At 44.8% G+C, this 23771-nt stretch overlaps 1 pseudogene across 1 annotated transcript; it reads right to left on the reverse strand.

The window, feature by feature from the left end:
• Window positions 1-15513: 15513 nt before the first annotated feature.
• Window positions 15514-23550, reverse strand: LOC311344000 (annotated as a pseudogene). The gene is made up of 4 exons: window positions 23321-23550; window positions 23088-23225; window positions 15948-16240; window positions 15514-15687 (listed from the first exon to the last, which is right to left on the reverse strand). The product of its transcript is annotated as an uncharacterized misc_RNA (transcript).
• Between the last annotated feature and the right edge of the window lie 221 nt (window positions 23551-23771).

Genomic DNA, 23771 nt, shown 5'->3' on the forward strand with positions numbered 1-23771 from the left:
GTGAAGCACTCCGTGGCCCAGCTGGAGATGCTGGCGTGAGGTGCGGTGCGGTGGGAGTCTGAACAACACACCTGGGAGGAGAGAAACCGCTCCCTGGAACTCCGACTCAGTCAGCTCCAACAGGAGCACCAGGAGAAGAGCAAGAAGCTCTCCTCTGAGAACATGATGCTGGGTGGGTTTGTTGATCACCTTCAACTGTCAATCAACTGTAATATTTCATTGATCACCTCTGACATTTGATTGATCATCTGTCATATTTCTAGATTTTATTGATCATCTGTAATATCTTATTGATCACTCAGTACGTTTACATGCACAGCTTAATTCGATTAAAGCTGTGGCAACATGTAGTTTGTTGTCATGGTGACTGTCAGCTGTGCTGCAGTCCCAGCCAATCACGGTGGGAGACTATCACATAAAGGCGGGCGTAGAGCACCTGTCGGCCTCTTGCTTGCTGGAGGCTGGGTCACGTTGCTCCTGTGCGTCCATTTCCGCTTCCGTGCGGTGGCAAGTGAGCTGCCGGTCACGGCTGCATCTCTCTCGTATGTTGCCCATCCAGTGCTAATTTTAGTTATTGTTTTGTAAAGGCTCGCTTGGGTGTTGCTGCTGGCTGCGCGCTGCTCATCGCTACGTAGCCTATGCCGCTCACTGTTAACTGCTGGTCGCTCTCGTATAGCGTCGCGCTCCCTGCTCCACGCCATGTTGGCCGGGACTGCCTGACTGGGTGACCGACAGTAGCAGTGTCGGCTAATCCACCCATAAAAACACTGCTGCTTTGCTTCTGCGTTCTCACCGCCTTGCCAAGGCCGACTCGGACTCTGATCGCTTTGCCCGTTCATTCGGCTAGCGATAGTTTGTGCCGGTTGCCGTCGCTGTCTCTTTTACAGTTGGTGCAGCTACATCTTAAAGTGTGTGTGTGTGTGGGCGCGTGTGAGAGGACAGTTTTGATTTGTTCCTTTGTGGCAATCTCTTTGTTATGGAAGCCCATTCCCGCCAGTAAAAAAAAAAGGGTTAACCCTTCCTTGATAAAAAATAAAATCCCCAACCCTAACCCTAACCCTAACCCATGGGCGTCACCATAATATAATTGGGGGGGGACACGTCCCCCCCACCCTTGAAAAAAAGTCATTTCGACCCCCCCACATTTGCCATCAAAGATATTAGTGCATGACTGGTCTACTAGTCCAGCGTTCTTTCCATCGCTTCACAATCAAATCCGTTCCACTTTATCAGTAGGGGGAATACCCATATAAATAGAAATCCACTCCGCGTTTTTCTGTTTTTTTAACACACAATGCAGCATCACGCACACATTCAAAACACGCACCGAAGCCGACCGAAGCAAGCTGTAGTTGAGAGTCGGATCAACGACAGCGACACGAGATGGACATAAGGACTTCGAAGAAGAGGAAAGTAAAGTAAAGTAAAGTTGCCCAAGTTTTCCATTGCGTGGCCAAACAGCTAAATCGCGTTCTTCCATGGCCAAACACAGCCAGCTTTTCTGATAAGAATGTTAGCACTCTTATGAGACATTCTCTGGCATTAGCAATATTCAAAGTCACAAAGATCAAATATTCGTGCCGAACAGCCTACTTTGTTGTATAAAAAACCTAGCCTATATATCATGAAGACATGTAAACGTTTTCAATGGCTGTTAATATATATATATAATAATAATAATAATAATAATAAAATTATATATATATATATATATATATATATATATAACATAATAGTAGTCAGTAATTGCAGACCATGCCAGCTCCAAGGAAAATCAATGAAAGAGGGAGATCATTTAAAATCTAAAAACATGGTAAAATGCACCAGAATGCGGGAAATTGCATCTACTTCTTAAAAAAATTTTTTTCTGGGGGAGGACCGCCAGACCCCCCATGAAAATATGTCCCCCCCACTCTCAAAAAGCTGATGACGCCCTTGCCCTAACCTCATATAATTATGAGATAAAAAGTCATAATAATGAGATAAAAAGTCTAAATTATGAGATAAAAAGTCATAATAATGAGATAAAAAGTCGAAGTTATAACTTAATATTGTCAAATATTATTTGGTGTTTTATTAGTCCTTAATGTGCAAAGTAAACAATGTACAAAGTAAATAAGGTGCAAGTCAAACCGGGAAAAGTGATTCCGGAAATGATTTTGTTAGAGGACCAATCACAGCCCTTGCCGTCTCCGTCCGTCTCCGTTGCCTCGACGGATAGTCAAAAAATATTGGATTTGCACGTAGAGCTACGGAGAGGGTCTCCAACGTCGACGGAGAGGGCTCTGTGTCTACAGCACATTACGGAGTAGTATAACCAGATGCATGCAGACCTGTACTGACACTGTTTTCAATATTGGTGTGAACGTAGCCTACTAAATAAATAGCTGGCCTACATTTTCAAAGCTACAGGAACAGAGATCTAATATGTTTAGTTGTAACGGTGTACTTATTGAAAGACTTTAACAAAAGTAACCATAGCTGTAATTCTTACCTTATTAGGGACCGAGCCAAACTTGGCAAGGACCCTATTGAAACCCTCATGTTTATTCTTCTTCTTCTTATTATTATTTTTAGTCGACTTCGACTGCATTTTTCCCCCCCTGCACATATTCGAAAACTCATTTTTATTTGGCACATTTTGTGGGACTGGTGAAAAATTTGATATTCTAGCCCTCAAATTCACATTCGCCCCTAGGTGGCGCTATACCAACTATGCCAAAAAACTCATTTTTATTTGGCACATTTTGTGGGACTGGTGAAAAATTTGATATTCTAGCCCTCAAATTCACATTCGCCCCTAGGTGGCGCTATACCAACTATGCCAAAATTTCAACGTTTGCACAAGCATAACTCGTCACCGGTTGGACCTAAACTCATGAAACTTTGCACACATATGCAAATCCTCATAATGAAGAAATTTGCAGATACTAACTTAGCACTTCCGGTAGCCAGATTTTCCGCCATTTTGAATTTAGTTAAAAACAGTAAATTCCCCAAGGATCCCAGGTTTTTCGACTTTGACAAAATTCCTTTGGCACATATCATCTATGGCCCATTATCTTCAATCTGACATAAGGATTAGTCTGTAGGATAAATTTCAAAGTACCCATGAGCCATTGAGTGTGTTTTTCACCCCAAAAATAGTAAATTGCACATATCTACATTAATTGTACTCCTATGGTGTTGGACCTCTCTACTAAAGTTGTTCAGAATCAAATTCTGAACAAGATTAATTCAACAATTTTTCAAATGGGGCGTGGCTTCGAAATGGGCGTGGCCTGTTACTAAAATAGCCACAGTTCATAGACGCAATGTTTGATTTGAGCGGGACCAACTCAGTGGCCGTTAAGTACCAAAGTTCTAAGTGCTCAATTAAAATTAAGTCGATTTAAAAAACAACATGGCCGCCAGAGGAGGGTCGATCACTCTGCGGACACCGTAATAGTTATGAATATGAAATTCACAGGTCACGTGTAGACTGGTGCCGATAGCTCACATACCAAAAATCGTGTTTCTCATGTGTGTAGCACCCCCTACAGGAACTTTAAAAAGCAGCCCCTGCGCCACGTTTCACCAATATGTATGAAACTCAGTAATCACGTACAATGTGCCCATACCTACAGAAAAGCCTCTTGGACCCATGCCCCAAACCCCACAGGAAGTCGGCTATTTGCATTTCTAATTTTCACTTTTGGCGGCCATTTTGATTTTTTTTCACTTTTTTGCCTTGTATTTGAATGAACTCCTCCTAGGGAATTTATCGGATCTGCTTCAAAATTGGTCAGTACAGTCATGAAGTGGTGCTAAACCAAAATCGTGCTATTTGTGACTGTACGTTGAAGGGCGTGTCCGTGGCGTGCCGTCAAAGTTGGCCATTTTTGAATTCCGTCGCCAAAAGTTGGCCATTTTTGAATTCCGTCGCCTTGTATTTGAACTAACTCCTCCTAGGGAATTTATCGGATCTGCTTCAAAATTGGTCAGTACAGTCTTGAAGTGGCGCTCAACCAAAATCGTGCTATTTGTGATTGTACGTTGAAGGGCGTGTCCGTGGCGTGCCGTCAAAGTTGGCCGCTTTCAATGGAATTGTTTCACTTTTTCGCCTTGTATTTGAACTAACTCCTCCTAGGGAATTTATGGAATCTGCTTCCAAATTGGTCAGTACAGTCATGAAATGGTGCTGAATAAACGCCGTGCTATTTGGGACTGTACGTTGAAGGGCGTGTCCGTGGCGTGATGTCAAAGTTGGCCATTTTGAATGGAATTTCACTTTTTCGCATTGTATTTGAACAAACTCCTCCTAGGGAATTTATCGCATCTGCTTCCAAATTGGTTAGTACAGTCAAAAAATGGTGCTGAACCAACGCCGGGCTATTTGTGACTGTACGTTGAAGGGCGTGGCCGTGGCGTGCCGTCAAAGTTGGCCATTTTTGAATTCCGTCGCCTTGTATTTGAACTAACTCCTCCTAGGGAATTTATCGGATCATTGATGTAGGGTTAATGAACATGTAATTCAGTTAAATGTGGTCTTACATGTTAATGTCAAAACAATCAGTAGGACACCACAGGGCACCTCTGCTTCTACAGATTACATAAATTCACGATTTTTTTTTAAAACTGCGCTTTTTTAAAACTGCGCACAGTGATGAACGGGACCTCGTGCCGGCTTGCGGCTGCGTCACGTGCGGTCCTAACATGTGCACATCTTGCCAGCACACATGTTACGACGGCACGTGACGCGGCCGCAAGCCGGCGCAAATTTTTTTTAAAACTGCGCGCAGTGATGAACGGGACCTCTTACCGGCTTGCGGCTGCGTCACGTGCGGTCCTAACATGTGCACATCTTGCCAGCACACATGTTAGGACGGCACGTGACGCGGCCGCAAGCCGGCGCGAGGTCCCGTTCATCACTGCGCGCAGTTTTAATTCAGGGTTGCTTGTCTTTTGCATGGTTGGGGATGCCAGCGATGATGGTGACGATGAAGGGACCCTTGAAAACAGCGCACCTAGAGCGCATGCACACTTTCTATCTCATAATTTTGACTTTTTATCTCATTATTATGACTTTCTATCTCATAATTTCGACTTTTTATCTCATTATTATGACTTTATCTCATAATTTTGACTTTTTAGGGACCGAGCCAAACTTGGCAAGGACCCTATTGAAACCCTCGTGTTTCTTCTTCTTCTTATTTTTAGGCCACTTCGACTGCATTTTTCCCCCCCTGCACATATTCGAAAACTCATTTTTTTTTGGTGCATTTTGTGGGACTGCTGTAAAATTTGATATTCTAGCCCTCAAATTCACATTCGCCCCTAGGTGGCGCTATACCAACTATGCCAAAATTTCAACGTTTGCACAAGCATAACTCGTCACCGGTTGGACCTAAACTCATGAAACTTTGCACACATATGCAAATCCTCATGCTGAACAAATTTGCAGATACTAACTGAGCACTTCCGGTAGCCAGATTTCCCGCCATTTTGAATTTAGTTAAAAACAGTAAATTCCCCAAGGATCCCAGGTTTTTCGACTTTGACAAAATTCCTTTGGCACATATCATCTATGGCCCATTATCTTCAATCTGACATAAGGATTAGTCTGTAGGATAAATTTCAAAGTACCCATGAGCCATTGAGTTCAAAAAGGGGTGTGTTTTTCACCCCAAAAATAGTAAATTGCACATATCTACATTAATTGGACTCCTATGGTGTTGGACCTCTCTACTAAAGTTGTTCATAATCAAATTCTGAACAAGAATAAGTCAACAATTTTTCAAATGGGGCGTGGCATCGAAGTGGGCGTGGCCCGTTACTAAAATAGCCACAGTTCATAGACGCAATGTTTGATTTGAGCAGGACCAACTCATTGGCCGTTAGGTACCAAAGTTCTAACTGCTCACCAAAAATTAAGTCGATTTAAAAAAACAACATGGCCGCCAGAGGAGGGTCGATCACTCTGCGGACACCGTATTAGTTATGAATATGAAATTCACAGGACACGTGTAAACTGGTGCCTCTAGCTCACATACCAAAATTCGTGTTTCTCATGTGTGTAGCGCCCCCTACAGGAACTTTAAAAAGCAGCCCCTGCGCCACGTTTCACCAATATGTATGAAAATCGGTAGGCACGTATAAGGTCCCATGACCTACAGAAAAGCCTCTTGGACCCATGCTCCAAACCCCACCGGAAGTCGGAAATTTTAATTTTTTCATTTTCACTCTCGGTGGCCATTTTGAATTTTTTTCACTTTTTTGCCTTGTATTTGAATGAACTCCTCCTAGGGAATTTATTGGATCTGCTTCAAAATTGGTCAGTACAGTCATGAAGTGGTGCTAAACCAAAATCGTGCTATTTGTGACTGTACGTTGAAGGGCGTGTCCGTGGCATGCCGTCAAAGTTGGCCATTTTTGAATTCCGTCGCCTTGTATTTGAACTAACTCCTCCTAGGGAATTTATCGGATCTGCTTCAAATTTGGTCAGTACAGTCATGAAGTGGTGCTGAACCAAAATCGTGCTATTTGGGACTGTACGTTGAAGGGCGTGTCCGTGGCGTGATGTCAAAGTTGGCCATTTTGAATGGAATTTCACTTTTTCGCATTGTAATTGAACGAACTCCTCCTAGGGAATTTATCGAATCTGCTTCACAATTGGTCAGTACAGTCATGAAGTGGTGCTGAACCAAAATCGTGCTATTTGTGATTGTACGTTGAAGGGCGTGGCCGTGGCGTGCCGTCAAAGTTGGCCGTTTTGAATTCCGTGGTCTTATTTTCGCTTTTTTCCCCTTGTATTTGAACGAACTCCTCCTAGGGAATTTATCGGATCTGCTTCACAATTGGTCAGTACAGTCATGAAATGGTGCTCAACCAACGCCGTGTTATTTGTGACTTGTACGTAGAAGGGCGTGTCCGTGGCGTGCCGTCAAAGTTGGCCACTTTTAATGGAATTTTTTCACTTTTTCGCCTTGTATTTAAACTAACTCCTCCTAGGGAATTTATCGGATCATTGATGTAGGGTTAATGAACATGTAATTCAGTTAAATGTGGTCTTACATGTTAATGTCAAAACAATCAGTAGGACACCACAGGGCACCTCTGCTTCTACAGATTACATAAATTTGCGAAATTTTTTTGATGAACGGGACCTCGTGCCGGCTTGCGGCTGCGTCACGTGCGGTCCTAACATGTGCACATCTTGCCAGAACACATGTTACGACGGCACGTGACGCGGCCGCAAGCCGGCGCAAATTTTTTTTAAAACTGCGCTTTTTTAAAACTGCGCGCAGTGATGAACGGGACCTCGTGCCGGCTTGCGGCTGCGTCATGTGTGGTCCTAACATGTGCACATCTTGCCAGCACACATGTTACGACGGCACGTGATGCGGCCGCAAGCCGACGTGAGGTCCCGTTCATCACTGCGCGCAGTTTTAAAAAAGCGCAGTTTTAATTATCTCATAATTTTGACTTTTTATCTCATTATTATGACTTTTTATCTCATAATTTTGACTTTTTATCTCATTATTATGAAATTTTATCTCATAATTTCGACTTTTTATCTCATTATTATGACTTTTTATCTCATAATTTCGACTTTTTATCTCATAATTTTGACTTTTTATCTCATAATTATGACTTACCATGGGGATTTTTTTTTATCAGGGAAGAGTTTTCATCCTTTTTTTTTACTGGCGGGAATGGGCTTCCATACTTTGTAATTGGTTTTGTTGCAACCCGTAAATACGATTATCCTGTTAGCTTTATGTTTACTTTTGGGTTATTATGGGTTGCACCTCATTTGTGTTTTGTTATGTAGAGTTTTGCTGATTTCTCATTGTGTTTTGTTTATTTAATTGATTTCTCTTTTGTTATTAGTTATTATTATTTTGTTTCCATTATGTTTTCCTAACTGGTTGCTCTCCGATCCCCCTCCATTCAGGTGCTGAGCCTACGGTGTTGGACTGGTGTCCTGGTCACGGTGTCCCCTTTGTATTGTGTTTGCACTCGGTTTATTTTTATTTGTTTCACGTGTGGTGTTCCTGGGATCCTCCTTCCTTTGGATGCAGGTTTTCACAGTAGGTCTCAGCACTGATTGGTTCCCCCTATTTCCCCTGCAGTGAGTCATTTTACAGTAGTTTTAAGAACAGAAATTTGTATAAATAAAAGTATTTTTGTATGACCTAACTACCGTCTCTGCCTCATTGCATAACGGACCTCAGTGCCTTTCCTTCATTTGGGTTAGTCCACTTAAAATAAATCTCTGGGTGAAATTCCCAGGGTGGCGTTGTCTGGCAACAATTAAAATGACCAATACTGCCTTAAAAAAAAGGCATCCCCCATACCTCGTGCTGCCACAAAGCCATAGCTCGACTATGGACAATGGAGCGTCGGAGAAACTATATATGCAAGCATATATAGTTGCGGATCTGAGACACGCCAGTAGGTGCAGTCTTCTCCTGAACAGAGGTCCAGTGGTTATAGATTCTATAGCCAGTATGATCACCAGACACATACCACCTGTGCTTAGACAATGTTTTTGTAATCAGCCTACTACACGTAAATTGAATATAAAAAAAGCAAGTACATAGCAAAATGTTTTTATTTTGTGCATAGACGTAGACGCACAGTTCAAAAACACAATGTCGAAAATGCAATGTCCAATCAAACTTGCTCTCTGTGGTTTTTCCCGGTCTGTCTGTCCGCTCATACGTCAAGTGACAAAAATCGTGCAGATCCGAGCCATCAGACGCGCCTTAAAAAGGGCGGTGCGACAGCCCATGCGCGGGGCACGCGTCACCGTCACGTGACCGCAATTTTGCCTGATGCGCGGCTCGCACGTTCTCATGCGCGACAGTAAATCAGGCTTTTGTGTGTGTGTTAAAAACCGGTGGAGGCGGAAGTAGTGTGTGTAGTGTGTGTGTCGTCTGTAATGTGTGTAGAGTGTGTTCCCAGACACCAGTGTAAGCCCATGTGTCAAGAGTGTGGGTCTAGGCTGGGGGCCAATCCAAAGTGTTATGTATAATGTTTATTGGGAGGTGTTGTGTGCAGATGTCAGGATGATCTGAGGGGAACATGTGGGGGTATATGTTTCATACGCGTCATTGCAGCATGGGTCATGTGATCATAAAAGGGAGTGGTGTTTAGAAAATAAGTTAAAAGGTTGGAGCAGTCGCCAGCATTATGCATTACTTCTCAACACAACCAGAGAATCAATGGATATCGAGGACATTGAAAACCAGCCTCCTATGGGTATGTCTAGCTATCATACACCTGAATCTAACTATGCTTATAGTGTTGGAAGTGTGCCTTTGATTAATGCTCCAATCAAAAGACTGAGGCCTGTTTTAGGTGAAAAAGACCAGCGTACCGAAGCGTCATTCAGGCATAAAGGAAAGAATGGCTTTGAGTACGTAATTTCATTTGGGGGTGGATGTGTCCTATTAAAAGCAAAAGACTGTGATGGTGGGGTGCGTGTGCGTACTGATGATTGGCTAAGTTTCTGTGAGAATGTATGCCCTGAGTTAGACATTGTTGGATGGCGTGAAGGTCCCACTGTCTATGCACAAAATAAAAAACATTTTGGAATGTACTTGCTTTTGTTATATTCAATTTACTTGTAGTAGGCTGATTACAAAAACGTTGTCTAAGCACAGGTGGTATGTGTCTGGTGATCATACTGGCTTTAGAATCTATAACTACTGGACCTCTGTTCAGGAGAAGACTGCACCTACTGGCGTGTCTCAGATCCGCAACTATATATGCTTGCAGCACGATAGTGGGCGTGAACTCGTACGGGAAATTGGGTACGGGCGGGCAATACGCGACTGTGCAAAGCGCTTAACTACACACTCTACGTCACCCAATGGAGTGGGGATTTTGGAGCTGCGTTAAACCGCATGGAGTCCACCAAGAAAACAAACAATTTAATTTTTTTCAAGCAATGCGTTGAACCAAGGGTGTTACTCAGGGCCTGTGACCCTTTTTTTATTGCACGACACCCTCGTTTTGACGATAATGCAGCATCTGGCCAATGGTTTGAAACTGTCTTTTTTATCCAGCGGTGTGATTGGTCCACGATACGCTCAATTTTTGAGGAGATTGACTGAGTGGTCAAGAAGTACCCAACTACCCCAACTGGTTGGTACCCAGATACCACGTGGAGCCTGAACGATACTGAGGATGTTAATAAACAGCTATTTTTATCGAATAATGATGAAGAGGGTGTATCAGATCAATGTTGATATGGTGGATTGGGAGGATGCAGCACGCAAGTAAGTTACTTGCGTGCTGCATCGTTGCATAGTTACTTGAAGTAACTAGAGAATGGTGAATATTTAGAAAAATGTGTTTTGAGTTATTACTGGGTGTGTGTGTGTGTGCATGTGTGTGTGTGGTGTCTAAAGTATGTTTGTTATGTTATACAGAACAGGTGTATTCTGATTACCCCAGATATGATGACGACAACGCAATGAGTGGAGATTTAAATGACGTACAACCTGAACATAGCGAGTGGCTTCAAGAGTATGCCAACTATTTAGCAACATTGAATCTAACCTTTCTACCATATGAAGGTGACAGTAATCTGGTGGTTAATATGCTTACGGATGCGGATGGATGGCCTGTATCTCCTCATAGCCGTTTAAACTCTAAATCCCTCGGTGTTCTGAGATCTGCCACGGGTGTCTGCGTTGCAGCCATCATCGACCAGAAGATCCGTTCAGACTGCTGGGGATCTGCGTACAGTAGTCCGAGTCAAAGATGCCATAGTTGCCTGTACGGACCGTCTCTACATCATTACTAAACCCATTACGACGATATATGCATTGTGCTGGGTAGACATCCCTTCCAGTTTCTTCTAGAAACTATATAAAAAAAATACAACAGGTCTATCATTGGCTCCTGCGAAAATCGGTGTGGTGTGGCAGAATCTATGCTAGGCCTATGTGATTTACTATCTGAAACCTATGTTATGGACAAGCTGGACGAGATAAGCAAAAAGTATATCACTCCTGAATATCAGAGTAAGATAATTGAAGCAACACGTTTGTGGCGTCGTACATTGGAGTGGCGTCTTACTACATTGTAGGGTGCAAAAGTTTTTAAAATGGGTAATCTGATTTATTTTGGGTATGATATGTATTGCGAGTCTGTATGAAATAGACTTGCTGTTTTGATGTTAAGTATGGTAGAAAATGAAGCATTTATCAATCATAATACATATATCAAATGTGTGTATAAGGATTGGAACGATTTGGTCATATGATATGCCTATGGATTTAATGTTATCTGAACTAGTTAACCATTTCTCAGATGGTATATGTTTTACTGTCAGTCATGTCATGTGTATATGTGCATTTGTATCTGATGTCTTAAAGTTAAATAAGGATAAGTGTCGTAGGGTTGCTCGAAAGGTGTCTTGTAAATAATAATTTTATTAATGACCACACAGCCAGGCTGGTGGAATTTGGTCACAGTACAGCTCATTGGTACAGGTTCCAACATTACATTTAAACATATAACATAAATACATACAGACAGACACATTTTATAATACTTAAGGGGCCATGCATAATCCTCAGCGACTGGAGTTCAGGGTATTGATTGCAGTGGGAATGAAACTGTTTTTGAAGCAGGTTGTGTGTGTGGCAATTGTCCTGTAACGCCTCCCAGAGGGCAGTAGTTGGAAGGAATAGTGTGCGGGGTGAGTGGGATCAGAGATGATCTTGCGGGCTCTGCGTAGTGACCGTTTATGGTAGAGTGATTCAAGGGATGGTAGTGGTGAGGCAATGATTGTCTGCAAGTTGTATCTTGACATGGTGGAGAGTGGACGGTTGTTTTAAATAAAATGTGTAAACTCTGTTCAGTGTGTCAGTATTCAGTTTGTCACCGTCAGATGATATGGATAGACTGCTTTCTAAAACTTATTACGACCCCACTGGACCAGGGTCTTACGGGATGGGGAGATACCTCCTTTAAAATATGTAAAGAAATGGCTACTGAAGCCGGACGCGTAAATGTTGCATGCTCCGGCACCTATACATTTCCGTAGAAATAGAGTATTTGTTTGTGGAATACATAGACAGTTCCAGGCTGATCTAGTGGATATGGCAGAGTACTCGCCCGAAAATGAGGGTGTGCGTTTTCTGCGTTATCAATGTGTTTTCAAAATACGCATGGGTTCGCTCATTACCATCCGAGAGTGCTATCAACGTCAGTTAAGCTTTTGGAGATGTTCTCAAAGAAGGACGCATCCCAGAGAAACTGCAGACTGACACTGGGAAATAATTTTACAACAAGCCCTTTCAGCGATTGCTAGAGCGGCATGATATTATGATGATATTAAACATTTCTCTACATCTAACGAGATCAAGGCCAGTAGTTAGTATAGTCCTGTTGAAACGCCAGTATAGTTGAACGTTTCAACAGGACTCTGAAAACAAACGTGGAGATATTTAACGGCTGTCAACTCGAAACACAACGTGGATAAATTACAGGATCTGGTCCATGCCTATAACCACTCATACCATAGATCGATAAAAATGACTCCTGTCAGCGTGGTTAAAGTTAATGAGCAAACAGTATTTAATACCCTCTACAAAACAAATCACGAAACAAAGATTGTGTTTAGGTATGATGTTGGCGATACAAGGCATCCTCCATTCTACAAGTTAAAAGACTATAGCGGCGATACTGTGCAAGTAACGTTTTATGAGAAAGAGCTACAAAAAATTATTGTGCCTAAAAACAAAGAATTTAAAATAGAAAAGATTATCGATAGAAAAAAGGTGGGGCTTAGGAATATGGTATTTGTTAAATGGCTGGGGTGGCCCGATGTTTTCAATTCGTGGGTTTCTGAAAAGGTGATAGTCAATGCACAAAGAGAAATATAATGCAGTATAACCATAGTCATCAATGGAGAAGGAGGCTGCTGGGGGGTTTACGTGACTCTGGCGAGTAATGCATCTGCAGGGATCTATCTACAAAATAGGATATGGAATTTTAGAACTAAACTAGCAAAAGCTATACATACCAAGCAACCCTATGAAGTAGGACTGATTGAAGCTCAATACCCGTGCAGCTGGCTAAGCTTTCCTGTTTTGGACGCTACATTAACCGTTGTTAATATTAAAACAGCACAGAGGAATTCCTTTCTAATACCTGTGGGCTTTTACAACAGTATCAGAACGTTAGTACAACAGATCAATGAGACTATTGCCAAACGTGTTTCTCTTGGCAACATTAGTCTCCGCCATGAAACTATTAAAAACTGTATATGCATTGAAGCCTTGAAGGCGACGACAGCTTGATTATTGGTTTTAGAGGAAAACTGGCCACTATCCTTGGTTTCAAGAATGGTGAAAGTCACGTGTCGAGTCCCGTGGATAAGGGTTGGGTAAAATATGCTCCCCACCCAGCCGATATCTATGGGGGTTGTTACAACATGTTTATTTATAGTGACATTGTTGACCATCAGTGGGTAGGAGACAGTTATGTACCCTTGTTAAGGTGTATTAATATAACCGACACAAGCAAGAGCCACTGCAGTCTTATGTTTGACAAGCTGCACTACGTACATGTATCCCGAGACCCTCTTGAAGATATTGAAATCGATCTAAAGTCTGACAAGAATACAAACATCCCATTTACATACGGCAAGGTGATCCTCAAGCTGCATCGGTGGAATGTTCCGCAGCCTCTTCAGGATGGCGGTGCCTTTATTTAAAAGGGGTGTGAGCATTGCCAAGCCTCATTTGAAAAGTGCCGCCAAAAACATTATAGGCGACGTGATTACAAATATAGCACAAACGTCATCTACGCAGAAACAACAGGGATCAGGCATGATTGCTTCTTTCAAAAGGCCATCTAGATATCCTCCTCCAGGCTGTGGGCGGACCCAGACCCCTACGCAGCGTAGAAAACAGAATAAAACAGCAGCCGTTGGTAGAAAAAGGGCAAAACCTTAAAGGACCAAGAAGGTGTCAAATCGTCGCTTTAGAGGGATTACTAATGACATATTAATTTAGCCTCCAATAATCTGGATTGAACAACAATGGCTCTGCTACACCATATGTCAGAAGAATGTGTCAAGAGCAGTGTTGGGCAAGTTATTCTAAAAAAGTAATTAGTTAAAGTACTAGTTACTTCTCCCAGACTAAAGTAGTAACTGAGTTACAAACTCTAAAAGTAACTAGTTTCTTTGGAAAGTAACTAGTACTATTGCGTTACTTTCAAATAATTTTTAAATACTGATGTGTCAAATAATTTGGACCCCATCTCCATCCCTCTTCGAAAGAACTTAAAAAAGTTGTTCAATTATTTATGATAAATCTGAGTATTATAATGAAATGAATACTCAATACATTACAAACAGAAATCCACAGTGCACAAATCTAAACAATTTTTACGTTGCTGTGGGAATGTGAGACTACACAATATATCTTTTGGAACTTGATATTTATTGAACCTCAACAGGTCACAACTAAGCAAAAATAAATTGCTTGTAAAGCAATGTACCAAAAATAAATAATAAATATATTTACTCTTTGTAGTGTAAATTAGGGAAAAAAATGTAGACATACTGTACGTATTGTTTTACGCAATGTAAGTGATTTCTTCCTCGAAGAAATAGAACAGTCAACTGTGTAACAATAAGTGCTTTCAATATTACTGAAAAGTGCAATGTATAGAAAAACATCCAAATATGAACATGTAATACATTGAGAATAATTAAAAAAAATACAAAAAGAAATCTCTTTCTCTGGCCATTGACAATTTCAGCTAAGTAGGCCGCAGCCAGGCAACAAATACTGGTATATCTAAATTAAATGATGCTCTCTAAGCAATGTACAAAAAATGTATTACTGCAAATCTAATAAGATGCAGCACAACTTTAGACAACAGGTAGACATACTGTATCCAACTTTAGCATGAATATTCACTCATTCATTCATCTATCCATCCATGCATTCATTCACTCTTCTATCCATTCATCAATCAATCCATCCATCCACCCAAGTCATCCAATCTTCATTCCATTCTCTCCATCCATCAAAGCTAACCTATCTACTTATCCATCCATCCATTCTTGCCACTGAACCAGTGGTTGTATCTTAAAACCAAAAGCTTCTCAAACCTCTGGTCAGAGAGCCTGTTCCTCAGTGGAGTCAAGACTAGCTTCCCCAGGCTAAAAAGTCTCTCCACTGGGGCACTGGATGGAGTAGCTGCATTAATATATAGAATGAGGAGTTGTCGTCACGGCACAGAGCCCCCCCCCTTCCCTCCATGTTGGAAGGTACGCCCCTCCGAGTGCAGCTGAGCTTTGCGTTATTGTTGACACGGTAGCTGCTAGCAGAGGAGGTTGTTGCAATTCTGTACTGTTTTAACAATGCCTGGAAATAACTGCTGCGTTAAAAACTGCTTCAATGCCTCACACGATCGTTGAGGAAACCATAAGAACAGTGGGTTACCGTTTGTCAGGTTCCCTAACTGGACAATGCACTTAAGGCTGCCCCACACTCAGTCGGAGGAATTGAAGTGGTCTTCAATCCTTTGCTTGTAGTTGTGTTTGGCCCTGGATATTCCCTTCCTCAGGTTGGATCTGGCAGAGCTGTAGGCCTCCTGGTCTCCCGACCTGAAGGCTACATCCCTGGACTTGAGGAGAAGGCGAACTTCTTTGTTCATCCAGGGTTTCTGGTTGGGGAATAATTTCAATGTTTTATGTGTGGTCACTCCTTCTGCACACTCGTTGAGGTAATCCATGACAGATTTGGCTACTGTATGAATGTTGGTATGGGAGTCCTTGGTGGCGTCAGCAAAAAAACCTTTCCAATCAGTGTGTTGGAGCTGATAATTTCAGAGCTCTACCGCATCAAATTTCTTCAGCACTCTGAACTTATTTGTTCATCTGAATCTGAGCCATCCTCAGTTCCTTTTGTTCCATGTTTGCGCACAAACTCAGGCCTGCATGAGCACAAACTGTCAGCATGCCAGATGTCAATGGCTTTGGTTGGATCGAAGTCTTTGATATCAGGTGAGCACAACTGGGTTTTCAGGAGGTCAGAGAGGCTTTCACCTTTCAGGCGTGAGCGCCAGTCACTCTTTACCTGATTCATCACACTGAACCCTCTTTCGCAATCAGCTGTAGTTGCAGGGATGGTGATGAGAGCATCAAAGAGATCAAGGATGTCAGGACACCGATGGCGGAGCATTCTGTTCACAGTAGGCCAGGTCTTCTCAAAGGTTCCTGTAGCAGGGTCAGACAGCATTATGCACATGCAAACAATTACTCGTTTACTAGGGTGTTATGAGCATATTCGACCCAGGGGAGTTGTGTGTGAGTGTTCCGAGAGTGCTGCCTCCATCTCCTGATTGGCCCACTCAGATTGTCCATTGGACTGGGGGTGGAATCCGGAGGAGAGGCTGGGTGTGGCACCTAGTGCCACGCAGAACGCACGCCAAACTTGAGAGGTGAACTGGGGCCCTCTGTTGGATACAATGTCCGCTGGGATGCCATGCAGGTGGAACACGTGCCGAACCAAGAGATCTGCGGTCTCCCTTGAGGAGGAGAGCTTGGGGAGAGCGATGAAGTGCGCAGCCTTAGAAAAACGGTCGATCACAGTGAGAATAGTGGTGTTGCCCTCGGACGTGGGCAGACTGGTGACGAAGTCCAGGGCGATGTGTGATCAAGGACGGCTAGGGATGGGTAGGGGTCGTAGTAGGCCGGAACGGGGACGGGTCGAGGTCTTATTCCGGGCGCAGGTTGCGCACGCCGCAATAAAGGAATGGACGTCTGCGTCCATAGTGGACCACCAGAACCCTGGACCGTACAGCGTCCGGAACGAACAAGCGGTTGGGGGGACCGGTACTGGGGTCTGGCTGCTGCCTCTGCGCAAGGCGTATAGTGGACTCAACCTCCCAGGTGAGTGTGGCGATCAGACAAGTGGGTGGCAGGATGGTTTTGGGGTCTGTACCGGGGTCCTCGGGGGAGTACAGGCGGGACAGAGCATCCGGCTTAACGTTCTGGGAGCTGGGACGGTAGGTGAGGGAGAAGTTAAAACAACCAAAGAATAAGGCCCACCTGGCCTGTCGGGAGTTCAGTCTCTTAGCTGACTGGATATAGGCCAGGTTGCGGTGGTCGGTCCAAACAATAAACGGATGCTCCGCGCCCTCCAGCCAATGTCGCCACTCCTCCAAGGCAAGCTTGATGGCCAAAAGCTTGCGGTTGCGGACGTCATAGTTTCGCTCCGGTGGGGACAGCCAGCGGGAGAAGAAGGCACAGGGGTGGAGCTTGTGGTCGGAGGGGGAGTGCTGGGAGAGAACCACGCCCACTCCGGTGTCAGAAGCGTCGGCCTTCACCACAAACAGGAGAGAGGGATCAGGTTGAAAGAGAATGGGCGGGATACAAACCGCTTCTTGAGGCCCAGAAAGGCAGTCTCCACCTCTGGCGTCCATACGAAGGCACTCTTGGTGGAGGTCAGGGCCGTGAGGGGTGCAGCGACTTGACTGTAGCCTCGTATGAATCGACGATAGAAGTTGGCGAACCCTAGGAACTGTTGCAGTCTCTTGTGGGTTGGGGGTGAGGGCCACTCGGCCACCGCAGAGTGCTTAGAGGGATCCATCTCAATCTGGCCTTGGCTAATGATGTAGCCCAGAAAGGAGATGGACGGGACGTGGAACTCGCACTTCTCCGCCTTAACATAAAGTCGGTTCTCCAACAATCGCTGCAGAACCTGTCGAACGTCATTGACCAGGGACTAGAAGACAGCGGGGGCGTTGGTGAGCCTGAAGGGCATAACTAAATACTCGAAGTGGCCCAATGGGGTGTTGAATGTGGTCTTCCACTCGTCTCCCTCCCGGATGCGGACCAAATGGTACGCGTTGCGCAAATCTAGTTTCGAGAAAACCACGGCTCCATGGAGGGGAACGAAGGCAGAACTGATGAGGGGTAAGGGATATTTATTCTTTACGGTGATACCGTTCAGACCATGGTAGTCGATACAGGGACGTAGTGAGCGGTCCTTCTTACTAACAAAGAAGAATCCCGCTCCTACTGGCGACGAAGACGGACGGATGATTCCGGCGGCGAGGGACTCTCCGATATATTCCTCCATGGACTCCCGTTCAGGACGGGAACAGGCGGCTGCTAGGAAGGGGGGATCCGGGAAGAAGGTCAATAGCACAATCATAAGGGCGATGAGGGGGCAAGGACAGGGCATGGGATTTACTAAAAACCACTCCGAGGTCGTGATACTCCTCCGGGACAGAGTCGGGAGGTGCAGTAGCGGGACCGAGCTCCAGCGCCCGAGGAGACTGGGCAGAGCGCAAACAGTGGGAGAGACAGTGTGTACTCCAGGAAATGACTCGTCCGGTAACCCAGTCGATCTGAGGATTGTGGGACTTAAGCCAGGGGTAGCCTAGAACGACCGGTGAGAGGGAGGAAGAAATCACGAGAAGTGAAATGGACTCATGGTGATTACCCGAAACGAGCAGGTTAACAGGAACGGTTCGACGCTCCACCAGAGCGAGTGACCTCCCGTCTAGTGCCTGGGTCTCAATTGGGCAATCCAGGGGAACGGTGTCGATCCTCAGCTGGTGAACCACCTCCCGGTCGATAAAACTCTCGTCTGCACCGGAGTCAAGGAGGATGGAAAGCGGAAGAGTTTGTTCCTGCCACAAGAGGGTGGCACACAGTAGGGGACGGGAAACCGAGGGGTCCAGAGAGCGAGTCGCCAGTATCCCTCGGGTTACTGGCGAGCCTGTCCTTTTCCCGGGCGAAAGGGACATCCAGACAGGAAATGGCCCGTTTGACCACAGTAGAGGCAGGCTCGGGAGAGAATCTGGTGCTCCCTCTCCTCGGAGGAGAGGTGCGTGCGTCCGATCTGCATGGGCTCGGACTCAGAAGGGAGTGTCCGCTCGTGACGAGGTGGAAAGGAAACCGAAGGAGGACGGCGAGGTGCTGCAGGCGGCATGGAAGAAGGCGTTGAAGGAGAACGTAGAGCCCTCTCCCTGCGGCGTTCGCGTAAGCGATTGTCCACCCGAATGGCGAGAGCGATCAGGTGCTCGAGATCTGAGGACTCCTCCCGGGAGGTCAACTCGTCCTTGACGTCACCACCCAGCGCGTTCAGGAAAAACCCCTGCAGAGCCTCCTCGTTCCAGCCGCTCTCCACCGCGAGAGTCCGAAACTCGACTGCGAAGGAGGCGACGCTGCGGGAACCTTGACGGAGAAGTAGAAGCTGTTGAGACGCCTCTCTGCCCCGGACCGGATGATCGAAAACCCTCCGCATTTCCTCGGTTGAAGGCAGAATAATCGGCACAGACTGCGGAACCGCGCTCCCAAACCGCCGTTGCCCAGGCGAGAGCCTCACCCCGCAAAGCACCGATCAGGTAAGCGATCCGAGCCTTGTTGGTGGGGTAGGTCTGGGGCTGCAGCTCGAACACCAGGGAACACTGGAGTAGGAACGATCTGCATAATCCCAGGTCTCCATCGTAGCGTTCGGGGGCTGGAATGAACGGCTCCCGGGGAGATGCCGAATGACTAGGAACTGGGGCTGGTGGTTCCGGGGTGACAGGGGGCTGGGAGGAGATAGTAAGGGATAACTCACGGAGGGAGGAAGTTATCTCCTGCAGAGCCTGGTCGTGTTGACCCAGTTGAGCCTGTTGGTGAGAGATCACCCGGCGGAAAGCCTCTGTGTCAGCTGGGTCCATGCTGGCCAGTTCGTACTGTTACGTGGACAGGACGAGTGAACCCAAACGCTGGACACAGGGAGGTGGAGACGGGGTGAAAGGAAGTGGGATTTATTGGAACCAAGGGGTAGTCAGGCAGGCGAGAATTCGTTAATGGGCAGGCAGTCAGGCAGGCAAGGGTCCAGCGACAGGCGGGTGGTCAGGCAGGCAAGAGTCCGGCAATGGGCAGGCAGTCAGGCAGGCAAGGGTCCGGCGACAGGCGGGTGGTCAGGCAGGCGAGGGTCCGGTAACGGGCAGGCGGTCAAGCAGGCAAGGGTCCGGCGACAGGCGGGTGGTCAGGCAGGCAGGTGTTCGGCAACAGGTGGGCAGAACGAAGAAAGGAGAACTAGAGGATAGGGAAAAGGGTTACGAGGAGGACAGGGAAACTAGGGGAACAAGGGGAACTAATCTCAAAGAATGCTGGTAGGACCGATACAAACTTGGTAGTAGTATACGACGAACTGGCGCCGGCTGATTGAAGATCCCCGGCTGAAGTAGGGAATGGAGATTGCAGATTGCAGACAGGTGTGTTGGGAGAATGAGGACCAGTGGCGACAAGCGGCCACTATATGGGTGTTGGACCGTGTAGCAGGACGTGGCGTAACATCTGACACTGATCAGGCCCCATCCAATGAATATGAAAATGAGACCGTTGTTGAGATGGAGGAAAATGCACCAGGCCAAGACTTTTCAGATGGAGCAGACAATACCTTCAACACTCCCATTGATGATGCTGAAGATGTCGAGCAGACACATCCACATCTTGAAGAAGACTCATCTGCTGATGATGATATTGGCGATCCAGACTATAAACCATCCTGTGATGAGTCCTCTGCCCCTGAAAATGAAGACAGCCTAAACAATACTGTCCAAAGGAAACAAAATAAACGCCTCAGTCCAGGAACATGGAAGCAAAATGAATCCAAGGAGAAACGTCTCAAAGGAATACAACCTCAAAGGTGGCAAAGAACGAAGTGCAAAGGCTATGGATCCTCCCTGTAACTCGAAGTTCTGTCAACGAATCCCAACTCAAGGCTGCCAATCCATTACAAAAGAGCAGCGGCAGTGGATATTTCAGAAAGTTTGGTCAATGAACACCTGGGAAGAACGTCAGTTATACATCACCGCTTTGGTAACAAAGGTTGACATAAAGCAAAGGAAAGTTGCTGAGGGATCCCAACGCAGTACATCATTTTCCTACCAACTGAAACTTCAGGATGGAAGCAGTTGTAAGGTGTGCAAGTCACTCTTTTGCTCTACAATTGGTGTCCCTGAAAGAACCATTACACACTGGCTGAACGAAGACACCATCGACCACGACGAACAAGCAGCAGCCCCGCCGTCTAAATACGGACCTAAGAGTGGTAAGCATGCAAAGCTGGAAACTTGTGTCACAGATTTCCTTAAGGACTGGTTGAAGGACCTGCCCACTGTTGATTCACACTACTGCAGAAGCACAGCAACCTACAAAAACAAGAAGTTCCTTCACCCAGGCAAAACCATCTCCCAACTACATATAGGGAATATGAACAGGCGGCTGCAACTGCTGAAGTTGGGATATGACATTTCACAGATGTGTTTGAAAACTATTCCGTATTCATCCCGCGAAAAGATCAGTGTGATGTTTGTTTCATTCAAGCATGGGAATATCAGTAAGGTTGAGTATGGTGCACATGTTGCCAAGAAAGATGAAGCGAGGCAAGAGAAATCCTGCGACAAGGATTCTGCAAACAATGAGAAGTCTGTTTGGACAATGGACTTGCAAGCCGTGCTGCTGTCTCCAAGAACCCAAGCCAGCAGCATGTATTACAAAACGAAACTGCAGATCCATAACTTTACCCTCTTCAACTTGGAATCAAAGGAAGGCTACTGCTATACTTGGGACGAATCAGAGGGTGGCCTGAAAAGTGAGGTTTTCGCACATTTACAATATCGCCATTTTGAAGGTATGATCAAGGACCATCCAGAAATCAAGGAGATAATAGAGTGATGGCTGTGGTTATCAGAACAGAAATGCAACTGTGGCAAATGCATACTCTGAGCTTGCCAGGAAACACAGGGTACTAATAACACAGAAGTACCTTGTTGCAGGGCACACACAGATGGAGTGTGACAGCATGCATAGTACCATTGAACGCAAAATGGTTGTGGATATCTTCACCCACAGAGACTATGTAATCATACTCCAGACTGCAAGAATCGGACCATCACCCTACCATGTGATGGTGCTCAAGCATGATGAATTCCTGAGTCTGAATGATTCTGAGCATCAGACCAGGCAAGAAAGCTGGAGATCCGACTGTGCATGATTTGCAGGCTCTTCAGTTTAGCAGCGAGCAGCAAGGTCCATTTCCAGCTATCCTTTTCAGAGAACACTGCATGGGAAGCACTGCCACAGAGGATACAGGTGCCAAAAGAGCCGATGGCATGGATAAGAGTTTTTCCATGTGCTCTGCCAATCAAGGGTCCAGGACCTTCAGTCCAAGAAACATGTCATGCCGATCGAGTGTCATCCCTTCTTCGACAACTTGCCTCATCAATAGGCATCAGTCAAAATAACTGAGAATAAAGGCTCATTTGATGAATTGTTTTACAATAAAAACCCAGCTCAGATAAGCTGGAGGGAGAAGTGAAGAGATGCACTTGCCTCCTCAGCATTTTATTTAGTTAAGTTGTGCTTTATTGTGCACAGAGTTGAAAAATCATTTCATATTATCACAGAGGAGTTATTACAGTTGTGATGTTTGAGTTTGCTTTACTGAATTAAAGTGCCATTCACAGCCAAACTTTCCCTCTGTCTCCTGAGTCTATGTGTGCTCCACTAGCATATACCATATACCCTTGGTATATGGTATGGTCTGTTACAGTAGTGGGGGAAAAAAAGAAATGCACTGTTTTGCCTCACTTATTCCAGAATTCATTCGGCCCAAGTCAGGTTCAAAATTGAGTAAATCACAAAGGCATGTTCATAAATTGGCCTAAGTCATCTTATCCTCTTATGTTACACAATTGACTGACATCATTATTTGTATATCAATAGTCATCTATTGTCATAACCTTTTTGTTTGAAATGATTCATAAATATCATACTCTATATATGGTTGAGTTTTTTTCTGTTTTCTGAACAACTTGAAAATATGACTTAGGCCATTACTTTAAGAGGGTGACAAAATGCAACTTTATTAAAACATAGCATCATATTTGGATTGTGCCTTTAACAAATGGCGTTCACTCTGATTGCTGATAAAATAAAAATGTCTCACAATATCAGACATTTCTATAGAGCTTTTCTAGCACTTGCTTAAAAATGCTACTGTTAAGGTACATCAGTATGATATTTTTTTCCTCAAACATCATTCTCCAAGTACCTTGGCTGAATCCTGCTGTGTACAGTTCAGTCTTGAGAATTGTCCATTGATCAGGGATCAACTTCACATCCACTCCAGCAGACAGCAGAAGAGGTCATAAGTGACTGATGAGTTTGTTTATCTCTCCATCTCCAAAATCTGAGAACAAAGGGGAAAACATTAATATAAAGTTAAGCAGTTGCCTTAAAACATATAATGCGTAAATATTTGTCCATTACATTTAAATTGCTAACCTAAACTCATGTCTGCTTCTGGCCAGCCGCATAGCCTGCAGGACACCACTGTTCACATCACTAAATCTAGCAGTGATGCACTGGCACAGAGAGTCAATGAGCTCGTTCTTTGCCTTGTCATGCTGGTCAGCATCAGTAGGCTTCAGGAGGACTCCCTCAAAGAGCACTGCTCTCAGCTTAGGCCCAGGTCTACAGTTGTGCAGATAGACTTTCCTTACAATGTTGTACATTCTTACAGTTCACATCCCGACACAATAAGGAATCTTTTGGGACCTTAATATTACCCAGCAGAGCATCAGTATGATTGTTATATTTAACAATCATACAATAATTTTGACCAATCTATTTTCCTTACATCAATGCCATTATCCACAGGCAACAACACAGATAAACTGCCTGTGTTCAACACCATGTGAAAGGGTATATGGTCTGTAGTAGCCAGATCATAATC

The sequence above is a fragment of the Micromesistius poutassou genome (genome assembly GCF_964030765.1).
Source record: "Micromesistius poutassou genome assembly, chromosome: 5".
In the NCBI taxonomy this organism is placed as follows: domain Eukaryota; kingdom Metazoa; phylum Chordata; class Actinopteri; order Gadiformes; family Gadidae; genus Micromesistius; species Micromesistius poutassou.